The 21,368-nt window shown below is 42.5% G+C and overlaps 1 protein-coding gene across 13 annotated transcripts in view; it reads right to left on the bottom strand.

The window, feature by feature from the left end:
* The window catches only part of ZNF831 (zinc finger protein 831), a 129,112-nt gene that overhangs the window by 59,841 nt on the left and 47,903 nt on the right, over positions 1-21,368 (bottom strand). For 8 of the 13 annotated variants that reach the window (XM_038572754.1, XM_038572755.1, XM_038572756.1 and 5 more), the window contains 4 exons: positions 8,538-8,689; positions 6,712-6,831; positions 4,495-4,644; positions 3,388-3,588 (listed from right to left, as the gene is read on the bottom strand). The gene's annotated coding sequence lies outside the window, so the exon portion shown is untranslated. Of the gene's footprint in view, positions 1-3,387; positions 3,589-4,494; positions 4,645-6,711; positions 6,832-8,537; positions 8,690-19,792; positions 19,886-21,368 lie in introns of all 13 variants that reach the window. The other 5 variants (XM_038572747.1, XM_038572749.1, XM_038572750.1 and 2 more) reach the window with 5 other exon arrangements.

Below are 21,368 nucleotides of genomic sequence, written 5' to 3'. Positions count from 1 at the left end.
TCTTGCCACCCTCTCCCTCAGCAGACAGCGCCACAGCAGCAGGGCCACTGTCTGGAAATGTCAGAAATGCAGAGTTTGAAGCTGCCTGGGAGGTCCCTGGCAGCCCCTGCTCCACACCCCCAATGAGGCAGAGAAGGGAGGGGCTTCAAGGAGGGTCTGTGCAGAAGGTCATCCCATGGTCTCTGCAGCTGACTCTGGTGAATGCAGAGTTTAAATCTTATATAGGTCAAGGCCTTATAAAAGTTAAAGAAACACTAGATTAGGACAACACAAACAGATGGGGGTCCTTCCTTTTGTCAAGAAAAGGGTGTGGCAGCCAGCAAAGTCTCAGGGAAAGGCAATTCACAGTTTAGAGTGAAATAAATAAAACTACATCACACAGTGAAAGAGCAGTGTCCTTGTAATCCCTCTCATCAAGGAAAGAAGAAAATCTCAACTGGGTGCTAATGGACCTCTAATGCACCTCAAGACTTCCCACTCTTTCCAACAGAGGGTCTTCCTAGGGCTCCTGGCCTTCTGCCCACAGCAGACTGGAGCTAGAATTTATTTACCATAGAACATTAGAGTGTTTTTATCCTGTGGCACTCTCTTAATGGCACGTGATGTTGGCTTTCCATTTTCCGCAGGGAGAAACAGTTTCTCTTTAAAATAAATGTATTTGCGTTTTTGGTGAGTGAGTTTAAAGGATAACATGAGCAAACATTCACACAGGTGACATGCAGATGCAACATTTCTAGAGGTGGCACATGAATTATGTGAATTTAGGGAACACTGCTGACCATCAACTTTATTACACAGGCAGCCCTGGGCAAGTCGCTGACGCCTCTCTGGGTCTTCGTTTCTCCAGATGCAAAGGACATGAAGAGTCCCTTTATCACTAGTTTGCTGGGAGAGTTTCTAAAATCTCACTGTGAAACATGGCCCCGAACTTCACCGTGTTTACTGTTTCAAGCCATGCCAGCTGCAGGAAATTGCAAAACCATAAACACAGTATAGTTCCTATCGTTCAATAAAACATCCCCCTCAATCAATATGACTTCGGATGCGTCATCCGGGCACAGGGCCACACTCAGCTCCTCTTCAGTGTCCCAATTTTAGCCTGTGTACCGGCAGAAGTGGCACGACTGCCAATGTGCCCAGCCAAACCTGAATAATTAACCTTAACCACATCAATGTTCTCTATTCAGTTCTGCAAAAACGCATTTCTAAGGAAATCTATAAGAACACTCTTTATACCATGGAATGTTTTAATGTATCCTGGTATCAGAGTAAATAGAACAGGTCTCAGTTAATGGAGCAGGTCTTTTTAATACAAAGAATTTCAGGAATAAAAAAATAAAACCTGATATGTCATTGGCCAGAGAGAAAGGGATGTGCATATAAACACAAAATTAGGGCAAACCTAATTATGAGATTCTTTTTTGCACCCCAGGGTCAGTAACTGTGATATTGGGAAAACGGTAACAGGGCTGCATTGCTCATGGGTCTTAAGCTCCCAGGGACTAGAAAGTCTCACTTGAAATGCAAACAGAATTCAATGATGTTGTGTTCATCTCCACTGTGCCCCCCATTCTGAAAAGAAAAGTATTCATTTCAGAGCAGTGACCTCATCAGGAGAAACGCATCAGGAACTGGGTAACCACAACAAGAGAATCAGTAGCTGCTTCCACTCAGGTGGTGTCATCTACTTTATATGGATGTGTGGGTTTTTCAATGGCTTTTTCTAATGGAAAAACAGCCTTCAAGTGTAAGCACATGCACACGTGTGCACATACACACACACACACACACACACACACCTGCAAAATTTCTCTTCTTATATGAGACCCCAGCTTGGGAAGTAAACAACAGAGAAACTGAGGTCATGACAAGGGTTAGTGGCCAGCTTCCCCTCCACTAGAAGAGATGGTCTTTTGTTGACCTACACCAGCTGGTTCAAGTTGGCATGGAGTAATTGCCAAATAGAGAAGTGCCCCCCAAGTCCTAAGCTGCCACCAGATGAGAAACACTTCCCTTGTCCCCCACTGCAGCAGGGTCCATCACACATTTCATCTACCCTCTGACCTTTGAGATGCTGCTTCCCACCCTACCCAGAAGACCCAACTGCAGTAGCTTAATCCCCACCACAACAAACCACTCCATTAAGATGTCCTAACAGTTGCATTTCAGAGGCTTAATGCTAAAACCAAATGGAGTACACTGCACGGCAAAGCACGGCCACTACAGAGTGGTTTCCCATTCCCCCTCCTTAGAGGGAGGGTTTCTTGTAGGTCTTTGAACAGCCAGGATAGACAACCTGCCTCTTTTCTTTCCTTCCTTTACCTCAGTGGTCCTCAAACATCTTGTACATAAGAATTTCTGCTCAGAACTATAGACACCAAGCACACTCTTATAATTGAGTTATAGAATTTTCAGAGACAATATTGCCCAGAGGCAAATCTCCCACTCAAGATTTGGTCCCACCATTGTGTAAGAGAGGACCCCAAGTTAAAAGATATCAAGGTGACCATCCTCAGGTTCAAAGTCTCCATGTGTAACTCTCCGGAGCTTCCATCTGTACAACCGAGGTGGCATTAGAGAGAGACTTTCCTTAAGGTCAAAGATGGTGGTGCCACCAAACTGAGTCCAGCAAAGGTAAGGGAAGATGGATATTTCTTTTTAGATGAAAAAGTTTCTTTCATAAGGAAAATCAAGATAAGGTTTCTTTTAGGCTGCTTAGCTCACTGCCATCCAAACTAGACACCCACTGGACTCTTTATTATTGATGCCTCTCCAAAATACAATCAGAAATGAAACCTACAGGTTGCCTGCCCTTCCCCTTCATTCTCAAAGAAGCTTTAGCTCAACTAGGCTGAGCTTCAAGGTGACTTCCTTCTGTTCAGTTCTTCATTCAACAAATGCTTACTAAGAACCTGACACCATGCTATGCACAGGTCCAAAGGCAGAGATGACCCATCAGCTTGACAAACAGGGCCCTTATTAATTGTGATCACTGCCACTGGGGAAAGACACCTAAAATGAATCCATTCACCATAGGGACCAAAATTTCATAGCAAATAGTGGGGAATTAAGGACTTTGAGAATTTATCTTGGAAATGAAAGCTGTGGAAGTAAGCTGATAAACCAACAAAGATAAAACAGAAATAAGCCTTCAGTGTGAGCGGTTATAATGGCAAACTATAAGCTAATTGTTGAAATCAACAAAGGTTAATCCAGTGCTGATGGGGGCAGAGTACATTTTTACACAAAACTGCAGAGCACACCAATGAGCTATTCTTCAGTTTACATTTACTTTCATAAGAAGAGGGAGAGGGATTTTCCCCCTCAAATTATTATAGGGCCTTGTCAATTTTTCCCAAGGGCTTCTCTCAACTCTCCAGCATGCACCTCGTTCTCTTGGAATTATCCTCCTCAGATCTCTCTTGTCCATTTGTCATCTAGTCAGATTCTGTCAATGAGTTTCAATCAATCCAGTCGTCACTTCCATCAACTTCATGAAATTCTATGGCCTGAGCATGATTTGTGGTTTCACTTGGCAATCAATTTACATTATATTGTGAAAATTCATCTGAATGGCAGGGGTGAAAGCTAATGGTGAGGAGAGAGAGACAGAGAGAAAGTGGTATTTAAAAGGGGTCTAAATTTAGAAGGAGTCAGTTTATTGGAGAATATTCTTATTCTGTGACAATCATTACACCTCCTCAGGCAACCTCTGACTGGGGTGTCCCATAAAGAAAGTTTAGATTACAAGGTCCTCCCTTAGGTAGGTGTGTGCTCTACTTGGGACATTCAATGACTTGATATCTTAGAAAGTATCTTTAAAAAAAAAAAAAAAGAAAGTATCTTTTGATGAATCCCTGTGATGAGGAACCTTGAGCTTCTGAGATTAAAGCCACCTAACAACCATACCTACACCGTGATCCTGAAGTCCACAGGAATGAAGAAGCAAGTTCTCCAAAACGGCAGTACTCCTGCCAACTGACAGTTACCACTGCTACTGATAATTCATTGCTATTGATAGCAATGCATTGATATTTTAAAAAGAGACTTCCAGCTTCCCCCACCCCCTTGCTGGAAACTTGGACGGGATAGACTACTGGATTCAGGTTTAAAAACAGACTCAGTTCTCAGGAGAGTCTCAAAGACTTCAATCACTCTACAATTTTATAAATTAGGTCTTTATCTTTCCTAACTCCTCTGGCCTTCTGCTTGCAGATGACTTCACTGCCAAGCCATCTGTTAATTGCAATGATTAGTATCAAGCTATCAGAATAGTTTAAAGAAGAGGGAAATTAAGCATCCTTTTAAAAAATATTTTTCAGAAAGATCCTCTTCCTCTCATCTTTATAAATTGTTGACAGGAAGAGTCACTAAAGCTGAAGAGGACAATGAATCGGTTATGACATCTTCTTTCAGCCCCCAGACACAAGTATTCTTGCCTACTTATTTGAAGAGGCTCTACTGATTCGAATTAGGGTCAAAGGTTTTCTCTACCTTTTAATTGGGAAGTTCCCCTCAATGACAATTCTCAACTTCTCTGTTGCATTTTGTCAAGTTCCTCCTCGAAGTTACAGCCCCTAGGTCACCTAAAATTCTATCATTGTCCTGCCGTGGAAAACAGGTCCTCCTTCTCCTCCATGCCCTCTGAAAGAAAAATATACACAGCTGCATGCATTCACAGGCACTTGTGCGTGCGCACGCACGCACACACACACACACACACACACAGACATGGCAAGGTCAGCTTCCTCACTCAGAAGCCAGCCCTGATCTCTCCATGAGGGACCTGCCAGGTCAAAGGATAGAAGAAAATTGTTTGTAGATGGTGGGTGACCAACGCCCATCATTAGGTTCCTTTGAAGTAACGGCACTTTGTCTTCAAACACCCAACACTCAGAGTGCCCGTCACTCCACTGTGAAATATTGGTATGGGCAAGCAGTGGCAATAAAAATCCTCAAGCCCCTTTGATTTCCAGGAGGTATTTATTTTAATGCATTCTGCCACCCTCTGACTCGATGGTGTCCATCATGACCTGTCCACCCTGGGCTGGCTGGCTTACCCAACCAGCCATTCCTATTCCCACTCTGACACTTCAATAAGGGACAGGGGGTGATTAATACTCCCTGGGCCAATGCTTAGCCCACATCCCGCAGGCTCACACCTGCTTTTAATGGACATCCTCCACGCTTCTCCTAATTGCGGAGGGAGCCCTTTGAAAATGGGCACCAGTGACCCGGGCCTCTAGCTCAATCCGCTTCTCAAATAATAAACACGAAAGCATAGACATTTGTCACCACTCTGGGCTGTTGCTGGGGCATTATAATACTTATGTGTGGGGCTACATCCCAGGGGACATTTGAACTACGGATGGCCTCTCCTTTCTTTTCTTAGCTCCACAGATTGTGTTTCTGACTTTTTTGTTTCTTTGGGTCTGTTTTTATCTACCATTCATTGTGGCCCAGTTTGCTCTGAGGCTTTGCTATGAAAAGCTGATGCTGAGATAAGTAGATACAAGTGGGATTTTTCCCAACATGGAGGGAGTCTCCAGATGTCCTCCATGAGTCCATGTGGTTGGGAGCAGGACCACACCCTGAGGCTTTGGGAAAGTGACAAGTCAGAGGCTTCTGCCTGGTGTCTCTGCTCATGCTGGGGTTGACCCCCCAGGGTCACTGTGAGCACATGGGGCAATGTGCACAGTAGGAAGAGGCACCTGCTTCACTGCTGGGCTGTGGCAGGGAAAGAGAGGAGCTGACAGCCTCAGAGTCAGAGTGCAAGACTGGGCAAACTGGGTGGTAACTGGACCACAGGCCCTGTAGGCACAATTCACACAGCCATATGTGGAGGGCCTGCCCATGCCCTACCCAGCCTAGGGCTAGGGCTTCTCCCTAAAGAGAAACTAATGGGTCCTCTAGCCCAACACACCCATCCTGGTACTGAAGCTACTTCTAGCCACTTGAACAACTCTTTCCCCAAGTGTGAACATGTCCTGCTGGTGGTGGCCTGGGTGACTCCCTTTAATGATTATGTATTGGTTTGGTTTATAATAGAACTTTCCTACCCAAACTGCACATGATAAGAGCACAGACAACGTGCATCATTGAACACTAAATGTCCATGTGGGCCACCACTTTTCTCACTTAGAAACACATTTTTAGGTCAACTGTGGCCCCCAACATGGTATGTCCCAGTCTTAACCTGAAGAACCTGTGGCAGTTGGACAAAGAATCTTTGCAGACGTAATTAAATTAAGACTCTTAAAATGAGATCATCCTGGATTTAGGATCAGCTCTAAATCCAATGACAAGTATACTTATAAGGGAAACAGAGGGGGAAATCTGATTCACAGAAACACAGGGAGAAGTCTATGTACAGATGGAAGCAGAAGCCGGAGAGATGCACCCACAAGCCAGGGGCCACCCGGAGCCACGAAAAGCTGAAAGAGGCAGGAAGGCTCCTTCCCTAAAGCTTCTGGAGACAGTGTGAGACAACTGGCCTCCGTAACCATAAGAAAATTATTTTTTGTTGTTTTAAGCCACCAAGTTTGTGGCAAGTTCTTCAACAGCCATAGGAACTAGTACAGGTGGTGCCTAGTGGAGCACTGGCTTCAGTGGCTGGCCCCTGCCTCCCACGGGGCCCAGTGCACACTGGCCAATCAGGGCTCCATTGGCCTTTTCCAGGGTCTGCATTCTTGCCCATGAGCCCCTACTTACCACTCCTCAGTCCAGAAAGCCTCTGCTGTATTCTCCCTACATGTGCATTTCCAGATGAAGCCCTACATCTCTGGAGAAAACTTCCCCTTTGGGTTTCTCCCCCAGTGCTGACCTTGTCCTCTGCAAACAAGAAAAATTTATTACATGCCCCACACTCATTTGGCACTCAGCACCTGCCAGTTTTTACGCAGGTATGCTTATCGTGCTCAGCAGATAGTAACAATCGACATTTATCATCTGCCGTAGAGTCTGCACGGTGCCTGCTGCATATAGCAGCTCACCTGACACTCACACTGAGCCACTGGGTAGGTAAAACCTTTATCAACAGCTTAGCTGTGCAGACACAGATCCCAAGGGGGCAGCTAACTGACCTGCTGTGTCATCCCCAGTATGATTTGAGCAAAGGGTTGAACACCTAGTAAGTCCACTGGCCTGTCTTCACCCTAGACCACAGCAGGGATTGTTCCTCTCCTCTTCAATGCACAGCACAATGCTTAGGAATATAAACATGGCAGCTGACGTGAGCTTCCAGCAGTGGCCTGACTTAGCTCTCTTTAAGGCACTGGCAAGAGAGCTGGTGGGAAGGTTCTGCCATTTGGAACAACAGGCAGAGTTCCAGTTGGTTCTGTGGAGGGGGCAGGTATCACCCAAGCAACCCCCTTGGGCAGTTCCCTTGGCTGCATCTATTTGAGAAGAAGGAAAGTAACAGAGCTGAGGATGTGGGCCACAGAAGTGAAGAAAGGATCAGCAGGGCTCTCTGGGGCCTTCGGCCTCCCATCCCCACCTCATCCCAGCCTCACCCACACCATCATAACCCCCCACATTCCATAGCAAAGATGATGCTTTTCCTGGCCAACCTGGGGAGCAAATACTTACCTTGATTTAAATTCTAAGAAACAGCACACAAATCCTTGTCCTTGCCTCTAGGAGAAGCTTTTGGGGATGGCAGGGATGGGAGCAAGGTAGAGCCATCTGCCTGCAGGGGGCACTGGAGCTACACAAAGGGGGAGGGGAAGTATCCCCCCCCCCCAAACTGTCCCCAAGGACCAAAACCTCAGCCATCAGACACAGCCCAAGGTCAGCCCCTGAGCCAAACAGACAATAATCAGCCACAAAAGGATGGTAATTTGGTCACTGCTGGCCAGATGGGACCCTGCAGCCTTTCCACAGATGCTCTTCATTTTTCCCAGTCAACACCTTGCATAGGGGCTAAGGCTGGGCTGCTGTTGGGGAAAGGGGGAAGGTAGAGAGAGAATGGAGGTCCCGAGAAGCGCAGCCATTTGCCCTGGTTGCCCAGCAATTACAGCTGAAAATAGGCCTTTTTCCTGGAAGCGCTCTGCATTAGTTCATCCTTGATTTATTTCTGAGCATGACAAAGCGTGCGCCTCTGCTGGCCTCCATGTAAGCAATGTTCCCTGCAGCTCCCACGCGTACTAACTGCTCATCTTTCTCTTCCACGCTGACTCTCAAGCCCCCCACTGACCCCCTGCAGCCTGAAATGGCCCTATAGAAAGAATCAAGTAAACTTCCTTTTAAAAGATAGGAGAAAGCGGAGGCACCAAGAGTTCTGACTCATGTTCCCGAGGTCCTGGAGCAAATCTGTCCCCGGCAAGGGACCCAGCACACATGGCCAGGAGTAAAGAAAGTGTGCTGACTTCTCTATATTCTCACCCAGGATTCTCCCCACTAGTTTGAGGCCAAACCTGTGTCATCATTCCTTCAGGGCAAGGATGGCTGGCTCCTGCCCATCCTGCATCCCCAACCTCCATAAGGCGCCTGATGCCTCTGTGTGCCCAGTGTAGATTTGCCTCCAAGAAGAACATTACCTGTCATTTCTGAAGAAGGCTGCTTGGGGGTTCCGTGTGGACCCAGCCCCTCGAGTTGGGGGAGGTGGCAGTCTTTTCTCAGCACCCTGAGTTGCCTGCGGGGTCCGCTCCCCCTCCGTTGAGTGCGGCTCTGTAAGAAACTCCCTTTGTACCTGTGGGATAGAGAAGCACGTGTGCAGTAGCCCGCCCTGGCAATATGGGCCCAGAAGCCCCCACACACAAACATTTACAAAGGCCATGCTCAATAAACCCCAAATCCCTGTGGGATGCAGCTTGTCAACTTAGAAATTCCTTATCCTTCCTGTCCTCCTTTTCCCCTCTAGGATGTGGAGACAATACTGGGACCTAACTCTATGAGGTCATTGGAGGGACTACACAAGATCATGTGGATGAAGTGCTTTCCATGCTATTCAGCACATAGCAAATGCTTACTAAAGGCTAGTGGATGTAATTAAATACTGAATCATATGGTCCTGACTACTTAAAAAACATGCTGCTCAATACAACTTCCAGCAATGACAGCAATGTTCTATAATCTGCACTGACCATGTGCAGCTATTGAGCATTTGAAATGTAGTTAGTATTTCTGAGGAACTGAATTTTACTTTATTTGATTTTAATCAATTTAAATAGCCATGTGGGACCAATGGCTTACTGTATTGGACACTATAGGCTTGGAGGATCTACTTTGAAAAAACGGGCACCACAGACTTTCCATCGAGAGAAGCCCTTCCAGATCATCTCATCTCATCTCCAAAACAGTATTCACATCCCAGTGGGAGGGCATGGCAAGGGTTGAGAAAGAATATACTAGAGCTTTTATTTATTTTCTTCCAGACTTTCTTGTATCTATTGCTATATGCCCTTTATAATATACATAATACATTAGTAAAGTACAATGTGTGTATAATTTCTAAGTAAATAGTTATGCATTTATTGGCATATTCAACCAAAAGTGCAACCAAAAACAGACAGCAAGCTGGTCTCATGCCACCATTTTGCGGCCCAAGAACCAAGACGCAGCGCAGCTGCTAGGAGCCCTAAGACACACAATACTGTGTGGCCAGGTGGAGCTAGACCCTTGATCCAGCACTCCATACCACTTTGCTATAGGCCACCATCAGTAGTCAGCTCTCTGAAAAGACCTTTGCACTGCTTCTCTCTACCCAGTCAAGTCACAAGGATGCCCCTTCTTTTACAAGCCTCAGTTTATGAGAATTCTACTCCCAGATGCTCTTCAGCCTGGAGGGAAGGTGAGGCGACCTGCCTGGCCATTCTCCTTTGTCATTTGAGCTACTGCCAGCCTCCAGCTGCAGCCCCCTAATCACCACGGCTGCTCACAGAATTTTTTTTTTTTTTTTTTTTTTTTTTTTTTTTTTTTTTTTAAATTTTTATTTATTTATGATAGTCACAGAGCGAGAAAGAGAGAGAGGCAGAGACATAGGCAGAGGGAGAAGCAGGCTCCATGCACCGGGAGCCCGACGTGGGATTCGATCCCAGGTCTCCAGGATCGCGCCCTGGGCCAAAGGCAGGCGCTAAACCGCTGCGCCACCCAGGGATCCCTGCTCACAGAATTTTAAATAAGATCTGCAGAATGCTGTATTCTCTTAGGCACTGATTTTTATGGCATCACAACAATGAGAAAGTGCCTTTTTTGTTCATCTTTTCTGGAGTCCGTGTTTGGGAGAGGCGCCACTCACATGGCACTGCTGCCTCCCTGGCCTTGGGCAGGAGCTGTCATTCCCCAGGGGTGCCTGCCTTGTTCTTTGAAGCAGTCGTCCCCGCTTGTCAAGTCCACAGGTTCCTGAAAGAGCTATCTGAGCCAGGGTAGGGAGCTAATCACAAGCCCCTGAACCAGTCAGGGCTCCTGCTGGGCCTGGGCGGAGAGTGATTTCAAAGTGTAGAGACAAAGGGAGGTAGGAAGGTGGGGGGCTGCAGGGAGAAGTCTTCTCTATGTGCTGCCGTGTCACCTTTACCCCAAGTCAGTGGGTGACTGCCACAAGCTTGCAGGTGTTAAGAATGGCACAGTTTGAACTGCAGGGAGGTTTTGCTTTTTGGAAAGTGGCCTAGTGAGGGACTGCTCAATGAAAATCATTAGGAGACTGTGAAAGAGTCCCAACCCCTGAATTCAGGTCTCAGGAAAGTGGAATCTTGGCCCTTTTGCCCTTGGGAGAGCCCAAGTGGATCTTGGTGTTGCCTTCAAAGCAGTATTTTGTTTAGTCATGGGCAGGGTCTGTTGCTCCCTCTCCTGGGTTCTCTAGAACATTCTGTATGCACCCCTCCTGGAGCATCATCCTCTGGGCATGAACACACAGGGCGTGGCAGGGGAAGCAAGCCTGTCACCATCACCAGCCAAACAAGGCCTCCTGCAGTTTAGCAGATGCCATGAGGACCTGTCTCAACTGCCATCACTCAGCTGCATATTGTATTCCAGATGCCAGGATGTTGGCTGCTAATGACTCATATTTACCCCCTTCTCAAGAGGGCTGCCCTTTGGCTGATGGGAGCCATCTTGCCTGAAGAGGCCTGGGTGAGCTTGCACATTCCCCAGGAAGGACCCTTAGCCACTGACTGACGGTTGCAGGGATGATAGCTCTGCCCCTTCCTCTCTGAGCAGGACCATCTCTGGTGCATCTCATACTCCAGAGCTTCCCATGGGATGAGGCAGGACTAGAGACTCAACACCAAACCTTGTTTCATCCTTCCCTTGCCCTGGTCTGCTTCCCTCACTCCTGAGAGCCCTCTCTCCGCAAATCCCCTATCCAGGAATGCTCATCTCAGGCTCTGCTTCTGGGGAGCCCAACCTCACACACAGGAGTGGAGCATTTCCCTTCTCCTCTGTCTCCCAGTGGCCTATGTCCCCCAGAGATGCTCCAAACATCCTGAGCTATGCTAGGATCCTTATAAATATGTAGTGTTGCTTTTGTGTGTGACATTGTTCCATGGAGCCATTCTTTTTCTCACCGCGGTTTTACTCAAGGTTATCTTCACAATCAACCTAGGTTTCTGTATTTATGTCTAATTCGCTGTGAGCCAACCTGCAGAGTGGTTCACAGGGTTTTGAATAAATCTGGCCATTTAGGGCCCAGATTTTAAATTTAGCTTCTATACTTGATGTGTATCCCCTGCGCTCCTGGTCTCTCTCCAGAGGTCTTCCTTTAAGAGTCTATGTTACTACTAGTTATGTAAGATCAGCACAATGTTTTTGTTGATAGGCCTCATGGAAAACTCATCAGAAAAAAGCCTTTTTACCCCACATTAGCCCCAGCAGAGATACTGGTGGCTGGCTGGCCAAGGTCAAGGACTCAGGAGGCACCAGTTTTAACTAGAGTTCAGTGAGTTGCTCTCAAGAGGAGGCAGGGTAAAGTTTGTGTCATGGATCTTGAGGCTGGCAGAAAGCCACTGGCCAGCCTGCCTACTCTAGCCACACCCTCCCTGCCCCACACACACTCACTGCCCCTTTGATCAGCCAAGTCTGAGGGAAGGAAGGTAGATTCAAGGAGAGGGTCAGGCCCCTTCACACAGGCTTATGGGGGGGGGGGGGTGCAGCGGGGAAGGGAAACGTGTGTTGTCATACTGTTCCTCTCATTTGATCCGACAGGGAATAAGGAAGCAAAAGGAAGCAGAGTGGAGCATGCAAACCTCCAGTGTCCCACTAAACAGGAGAGCCCTGGTGAATGTGACAGATGTCTCAGCCAGGGGTGATGGCAGCCAACACAGCTCTTGTGTGCATCTCCACCTCACCTCAGAGATTGTGCTGTCTCCCCTGAGAGTGCTACCTCACTGCACAAGTAAACTGTGTCACGACTGGAGTAAGCAGACACGTACCTCAGACAAACATCTGCTTCAGAAGGAAAGATCTAATATTCTCAGCACCTAGCTTTCTCTGCTTCTCCCATCTTCAATGATTAACACATATTTTAGGGTTCACACCGCATGCTTCTCCCATGTGACCCCCAATCTCTTCCTCACTCATTCTGATCCACTTGGGATTTCACAATTCATTGTTCCATTTGTCAGAAGCTTCCTAGAACAAGCGTTTCATGCTTCATACAGCACTGTACACAGTTACAAATTAATCAATAAAATCCAATTCCATGGTCCAGCGCTTGCTCTGGGCACAGCAGAGGCGTAGTCTGTGGGCACTCTGAATCTCTATGCCTCTAGTTAATGTCAGGGCAATTAGGCATCCAAGGATGAATTTTCTACATTTTTCCAATTCCTACTCTGAAAACGGATCCTGCATTTTCTAATCCCTCTCCTTTAGCTCATGTACTTTCATTAACGAAAACAGCCATTTTCATTACACTGTGGTATTTGGAGTTGGCAATAAATGAAGAGACAAATGAAATCAAATGGAGGGCTCAGAGATAAACTCCAGGTATAAATGGGAAGTTAAAATATAGCAAATAAATGAGGAACAAAAAGTAAATTAATCCAAGGGTCTGCAAGCTTTTTGTATAAACATCCAGATAATAAATACCTTAGACTTTGCAGGCTACATACCACCTCTACCACATATTCTATATATATATGACCTTTTAAAATGTAAAAACCATGTCTAGCTCACAAGGACATATAAAAACAGGTCAAAAGTCAAATCTGACCCATTTTCATATGGACAAAAGTAAAAATAAATCCTTCCTAACATCAATATAGACAGACAGAACATAAGAGAATATGTATTTTTGTGTTTGTGACACTGGGAGACTGAAAGTAAGGAAAGATCTCTTAGGAAGACCAAAAAGTAATAATCATAAAGGAAAAGGCAGCTCCACCTGACTACATCAAAGTATTCACCTTCTTGATGATAAAAAGAAGTCCATTTCCAACAGTACAGACGACTAGATACTCTGGGCTGACCACTGCCATACTTACTCCTATATTGAAAAGAACTAAAAATGCAAATTAAAATATAAAAATGTTTAAAACTTCTATATAAATGTATTGATGTTCTGATTAGGAAGTAAGATGTACTTAAGAATCAAAAACCAAATGAAAACTGAAACCTGAAAAGGTAAGAGAGTTTTCATTTTGAGGGTATTTGCCAAACTAGGTGAGCCAAATCTTCCATTTTTATGATCTGGGGGCTAGGGAGAGCAGAATTCCAACCCAGAATCTACCCTACATGCAAATCAAGTGGAAGACCCAATCTCTACTCCTGCAAAAGCTGAGTACTCTGAGGGTCATACCTTCAAATACAGGTGAATTAAATACACCCTTCCCAGGAAATGCTGGAAAAACTCCAATCTTATCCCTAAGTGAAAGGGGTGAAAGTCTCTTCTGTTAATTTCGTAACAATAAGACAGTCTTCAGGATCCCTGGGTGGCTCAGCGGTTTGGTGCCTGCCTTCAGCCCAGGGCATGATCCTGGGGTCCCGGGATCAAGTCTCACATCCGGCTCCCTGCGTGAAGCCTGCTTCTCCCTCTGCCTGTGTCTCTGCCTGTCTCTCTCTCTCTGTCTCTCTCATGAATGAATAAATAAATAAAATCTTAAAAAAAAAAAACACTCTTCTCATGAGTTTACAATCTGAATTCATATAACACATGACACAAAAAAGCCTAAAACTAAGAATTTTATTTAAAGTAGTGCCCAAGGACACCCAGGTGGCTCAGCGGTTGAGCACCTACCTGCCTTTGGCTCAGGGCATGCTCCCGGGGTCCTGGGATTGAGTCCCACATTGGGCTCTCAGCATGGAGCCTGCTCCTCCCTCTCTGCCTCTGTCTCTGCCTGTGTTTCTCATGAATAAGTAAATAAAATCTTTAAAAATCTTAAAAAATATATAGTGCCCAGTGCATGCCCTCAGGTACCTAGCAGAAGCAAAGCATATCATTACTGGAGAAACACACCTCCAACCCAAGTCTCTTCTTCCTCTGTCTATGTCTCTGCCTCTCTATCGCTGTCTCTCATGATTAAATAAATAAAATCTTTAAAAAAAAAAAAGTCCAAAAACAAACAAGGAAAAAAGTTACAAGTGAGAGCTAATGCCTAAAACAGAGTCAGATGTGCCATGACTTCCTATGTTGGCATTATCAGATGTAAAATATTAAATGTGTTTTTAGAAAAGGTTGCAAATAAAAGTAAAGATTACAGAAATTTTAAAAAACAATTCTAAAATTCATATGGAACCACAAGAGACTCCAAATAACCAAAGCAATCTTGAGCAAGAGCAACAGAGCAGGCACATCACACTTATTGATTTTAAAATATATTACAAAACCATAGTAATAAAAGTATTATGGCACTGGCATAAAAACAGACATATCGACTAATGGGACAGAATAGAGAAATAAACCCACACATTTATCATAAACTGATTTTCAACAACGGGGGCAAGAATACACAATGAGAAAATGACAGTCTCTTCAAAAAATGACGTTGGGAAAACTGCAAAATAGTGAACTTGGACCCTTATTTTATACATGCAAAACATGTATAAACAGTGCACATGCAAAACAGTGAACTTGGACCCTTATTTTATACCATATACAAAAATCAATCAAAATGGTTTAAAGACTTAAACATAAGATCTGAAATTATAAAACTTTAAAAAAAAATAAAAAATAAAACTTTTAAAAGAAAACACAGAGGAAAAGCTTCTAGGTATTGGCCTTGGCAATGATTTCTTGGATATGACACCAAAGGCAAGAAAAACAAAAACAGCTGGGACCACATCAAACTAAAAAGCTTCTGCACAGCAAAGGAAACCATCAACAAAATGAAAAGGCAACCTAAAAAAATGGGAGAAAATATCTGCAAATCATTTATCTGATAAGAGGATAATACCCAAAATATATGAAGAACTCACATAACTCAATAGCAAAAAAAATAAAAAAATAAAAAATTAAATAAAAAAAACCCCAACTTTAAAAAAAATGGATAAGAAGACCTGAGTAGACCTTTCCCCACAGAAGTCATAGAAATGGCCAACAGACACATGAAAAGATGCTCAACATCACTGATCATCAGGAAAATGCACACCAAAACCACAATGAAATATCACCTCACACTTGTTAGGATGGCTATTATCAAAAAAATAAAAATAAAAGATAGTAAGTGTTGACAAGGATGTGGAGAAAAAGGAATCCTTGTATTGTGTTGGTGGGAATGTACACTGGAATGTCCACTATGGAAAACAGTATGGAGATTCCTCGAAAAATTAAAAATAGAACTACCCCTATGATCCAGCAATCATGCTCTTTGGTGTACACCCAAACAAATTGAAATTAGGATCTCAAAGAGGTAACTGCACACTCACGTTCAATCCAGCATTATTTAGAACAGCCAAGATATGGAATCAACCCAAATGTCTGTCAACAGATGAATGGATAAAAAAGATGTGGTACATATACAACAGAATATTACCCAGCCTAAAAAATGTAGGAAATCTTGCCATCTGCTACAACATAGATGAACCTGGAAGTAAAATAAGCCAGATACAGAGGAACAAAGACTACATGATCCCAATTATAGCAGAAATCCAACACAGTCAAACTCATAAAAACAGAAAGGAGAATGATGGTTGCCAGGGACCCCAGGAAGAGGGAATCAGGAGGTGTTAATCAAAGAGTACAAAGTTTTACTTATGCAAAGTGAATGAGTCCTAAAGAACTACTGTATACCACAATGCATATAGTTACCAATGCTGTACTGTATACATAAAAACTTAAGAGGGGAAATCCTATGCAAATATTCTGTCCAAAAAAAAGGAGGTGGAAAGAAAGAAGCCTTTAGAAATTATAGGTAAGTTTAGAACATCATATATGAAGATGGTCTCACGGGTATATCCTCATCTTCAAACTCATCAAGATGTATACATTAAATATGTACAGCTTTTATGTATGTCAATCATAGTTCAATAAAGAAAAGACTGAAGATCAAGACTATAAAAATGGTCAAGCAGATCTGAAAAATAATTAAGTGTAACTTTTTGGAAATAAAGCATAATATACACTAATAGTCAAATTTAACACTCGACAGATGAGTAGAAGTTGAGGGAGGGAGACAATTAAGAGGCCATTGCAATAGTCCAGGGGCTTTTTCTCCTGACCAACATAGTTTAACAGTAACTAGATTTATTCTCCCAAAGAAAAAAACTAGGCAAATATATGAAAGAATGGTTTTCAGGACCAGAGATATCAAGTAATTAAAGCAGTGATCCCTTGAGAGTAGAGAAACAAATGAGGTAAACCTTGTAATTGCTCAGCTTACTGGTAACAAAATTTATCAGGTCCAGCACCATCTGTTGGAAAGACTATACTTTCTTTTGAAGCTTTGGTGAAAATCAATTGACCAAATACAAGTGGCCTATTTCTGTACTGTCTCTTCTGTTCCACTGACCTATTTGTCTATTTTGATGTGAATACCATCCTGTCTTGGATATTTTAGCTTTTATAGTAAGTCTTAAGGTCAGGAGGTGTAATCAAAATGGTGTGATGCTTGCATCAAAACAAATAGATGAACAAACAGTACCAAAACAATTATATGTCCACATGTAAAAATAGGAACTTTCATCTATACATCACTTGATACAGAACAATTAAGTAAAAATAGATCATAGGCTGGAATGTTAAATCTAAAAGTATAAAACTTTAGAAGAAAACCTGGGAGAAAAACCTTTGTGGCTATGAGTTAGGCAAAAACATTGTGGTTATGACACCAAAAGCACAATCCAAAGAAAAGAATGATAATTGGACTTCACCTAAAATTGGAAATATATGCTCTTTAAAAGACCCTGTTAAAGAGTGCCTGGGTGACTCAGTCGGTTAAGCATCCGCCTTCAGCTCAGGTCATGATCTCAGAGTCCTGGGAAGGAATTCCACATGGAGTTCCCGCTCAGAGGGGAGCCTACTCCTTCTTCCCACTTGTGCTCTCTTGTGCTCTCTCTCTCTCTCTCTCAAATAAATGAAGTCTTTAAAAATATATAAATAAAAGAACCTGTTAAGAGAGTTTAAAAAAAAAAAAAAGGCACAGACAAGTTACAACCAGAATGCAGAAGAAATTCTCAAAATTCCGTAAGAAAACAATCCATTTTTATAATGGTCAAAAGATTCGAAAAGATACTTCACCAAAGAAGACACATGAAAGGCATATAAGCACACGAAGAGATACTCCACATCATTAGTTATGAGGGAAATGCAAATTCTAGCTTTTGGGATACCACTACACACCTATTAGAGTGTCAAAAGTAAAAAGAGTGGCCACACTAGCTTGCCTTGCTGGCAAGGCTGTGGAGAAGCTGGGGCTCTCACACAGCGCTAGAGAACTGTGAAATAATACAGCCGCTTTGGGAAACAGTCTGGCATCCACCACACGATCCAGACATTGGACTCTTATTAACTCAAGAGAATTTGAAGTATATATCCATACATTTCAGAGTCTGTTCCTCTGTCTCTTCTCTGTTCATTGCAGGTAGGAGATGGGTGAAATAGGTGAAGGGAGTGAAGAGCACACTTATCGTGACCAACATTCAGAAATGTACAGAATTGTTGAACCACTGTATCATACGCCTGAAACTAACATAACATTGTACATACATCATACCTGAACAACAAAAATAACCAACTCAAAATTTTAGAAAATAAAGTATATGTCTGCAAAGACTTGTGTATGGGTATTTATAGTAGTTTTTATTTGTAATAGCCCTAAACTGGAACAAACCATTAATGTCTACCAACAAGTAAACGTATGAACAAACTATGACATATCCACCCAATGGCTTAGTATTTAGCAATAAAAAGGAATGAATTATTGGGTGCCTAGATGGCTCAGTTAGTTAAGCATCTGACTCATGATTTTGGCTCAAGATCATGATCTCTGGGTGATAAGATCGAGCCTGGTATTGGGCTCTGTGCTCAGTGGGAAGCCTGTTTCTCTCTCTCCCTGTGCCCCTCCCCTTGCTCACATGCACTCTCTCTAAAATAAATATTTTTTTTAAAAAAAAGGAATGAATTATTGACACGTGCAACATGGATGAACCTCAAAATAAGCAGGCTGAGCGAAAAAGACATAGACCTCGTATCCTGAAAAAGAGCATATATTGTGATTCCATTTCTATAAAATTCTTGAAAAAAAGACTGCTGTATAGTTACAGAAAGCACACCAGTGACTACCTGGGGATGGGAGGAGGGAGGACATATGGAAATTTGAGGGATTTTTGATAATTATCGTGATCATGCTTTTGGTTTCAAAGGTGTGTACATATGTCAAAACTTCTTAAATTATACACTTGAAATATATATAACATTACAATTCAATACACCTTAATAGAACTTTAAAAATAGTAACTCAGGGGGTTGAGAAAATTAGTAAAATTTTAAAGAGCGGTCTGAAAAAAATATCCAGATTTTAGCACAGAAAGACGAAGTTATGGAAAACAGAGGTTAAGACGCATATAAGAGAAGATCTAAGATACTTATTTCAGTGTTCCAGAGAGAGAAGACAGAGAATGGGATAGAGACAATGTTTGAAGAATGATGGTTCAGAATTTTCTAGGTACACATCAATCCACAAATCATAAAAGCCCATGGATTCCTAATGGAATAAATAACAGTGACATACACTTGTATACATCAAAATAAAACTATGGAACACCAAAGATTAAAAGAAGATCTTAAAAGTAGCCAGAGATATGAGACCTTCAAAAGAGATGAGCACACTAATAGCTGACTTTTCCGCCACAAAAAAAAAAAAAAAAAAAAAAAAGGAAGCCAAATGACAGTGCAGTAATAGCTTTGATGTGTGGAGAGAAAGTAACTGTCAGCCTAAGGTTGTATACCCAGCAAAAACATTTTTCAACACTAAGGAAGAAATAAATGTATTTTCAGACTAATGAGAACATAATTTTTCTTCTTTTAGAGAAGTTCTAAAAAATATGCTTCAGACAGAAGAAAACAATCCCAGAAGTAAGGCCTGATATGCAAGTAAGAATGAAGAGATAAGATATATACAATTATATGGGTAAAAGATATAGAAATGGGCTCAAAAAGACAAGAGAATAGACTTTAGAAAATATTCACAGTATGTATAATGGCAAAGTACAAAATAAAATAATGGCAAAGTACATACACAAACCTAGAATACATACCAAATCCTACATATTCTGGGAGGGCACAGCATATAAATCTCCTAATAACAAACATTAGTAGGAATATGGGAGCAGGGCAAACTTTCACTCATAGCTGGAGGAAATATAGTGACACACCTCGTCCAGAAAGCAATTCAGAAATAATATGTAAAGTTGAAAATGTGATTACCTGATAACCCAGCAATTCCAGTTTCAGGTATATTTCTGAGAAAAACCTCTTGCATTGTGCCTAGGGAAGCATGTATGTATATGCATTCATTCACTGCAAAGTTAGCAAAAAAAAAAAAAAAAAAAATGGAGACAATTTAAGTGCTCATAAATAGGGGAATGGACAATAAAATGTGTTATACGCATGGGAAGGAGCACTCTACAGTACTTACAATGAATGAATTTGACCAACATGGCTAGATATTCAAAAACATGATACTGCGTTTAAAAAATCAACTGAAGTATGACTAATTCAGTATGATATTTATACACGTTTTAAAGACCCAAACAATTGTATTTATTATTAGCATATACACTGATGCAAAGTATGAAAACACAGATTGAAACAATCAGTACCAAATACATAAAACTACGTAATATTTATGTATATATACACAGAATATATGTGTATAATATAAATATACACTATATAATGTAGTATTTTATTTCATTTTTTTAAAGGCTCAGAAACTATGACAAAATGTTAATATTTGCTAATTCTGGATCATTACCCAGGAGTCTGTTACACATTTTCTGAACTTTCCTGCATTTTTAAATGTTTTTCAAAACAAGAGGAAAAGAGAATAGAATATCCGCTACACGGGTTTCACCATGTGCTGGGAGCTAAGGCCTACGGAGAATCTCTGCTATAGTATTTCACTTTCTGGTGGATGTGAAGACAACTGAGAAAACAGGCCTCTTTCTCAAGGAAACGACATGTGAGTGGATAAATGAGAGAGAGAACACACATACACACACGAGTGCATAGACAGATACATAAATTGATGCATACGTGCACATATACATCATACACATGTGGATGGAAAGACAGTGTGGAATAATGCCCCCACCCTCAGAGATGCCCATGTCCTAATCCCCAGGGCTGTGACTATGTGACTTCCCCTGCAAAAGGGATTTCATGAATGTGGTTAAGGGCATAGACCCCAAGATGACAAGAGTATCCTGGATTATCCAGGTAAACTCAATCTAACCACATGAGTCCTTAAAAACGAAAGAAGAGGCTAGGTCTGAAAAGTGAGACTGAACAAGAAGGAACAGAGACATGAAGTGTGCAAGGAACCCAGCCCACCTTTGCTGGGTTGGGATATGGAAGAGGGGCCACTGGCCAAGAAGCAAAATTCTGCCAATCACCCAAATGAGCAGGAAACTGATTCTTCACTGGAGCCTCCAGAAGGAACACAGCCCTGCTAACACCTTGATTTTGTCAGGTGGGATCCGTACTGAATTCTGATCTACATACAGAACTATAAAACAATAAACTGGTGTTGTTCAAAACAAAATTTACATTAAGCTGGTAATTTGTTAGAACAGCAACAGAAAACTAGATCAATAGATTAGGTAGGTAGATAGATGGACAGATGAATGACAGATGATAGACCCTTCATCGAAAAGTTTTCCTGTTTGGTTTTCTGCAAAGTAAATATACATTAAACAAATTCTATGTTATTGTAACTTCTGTTTTAAGCTGGCCATAAGTTACTGTGTGAGAAATGGATAGATTTCAATATACTAAAAAG

The sequence above is a fragment of the Canis lupus genome, chromosome 24, assembly GCF_011100685.1.
Source record: "Canis lupus familiaris isolate Mischka breed German Shepherd chromosome 24, alternate assembly UU_Cfam_GSD_1.0, whole genome shotgun sequence".
NCBI lineage: Eukaryota > Metazoa > Chordata > Mammalia > Carnivora > Canidae > Canis > Canis lupus.
The sequence above is the reverse complement of the archived record's forward strand: the minus strand, read 5'-3'. Positions and strand labels throughout refer to the sequence as shown.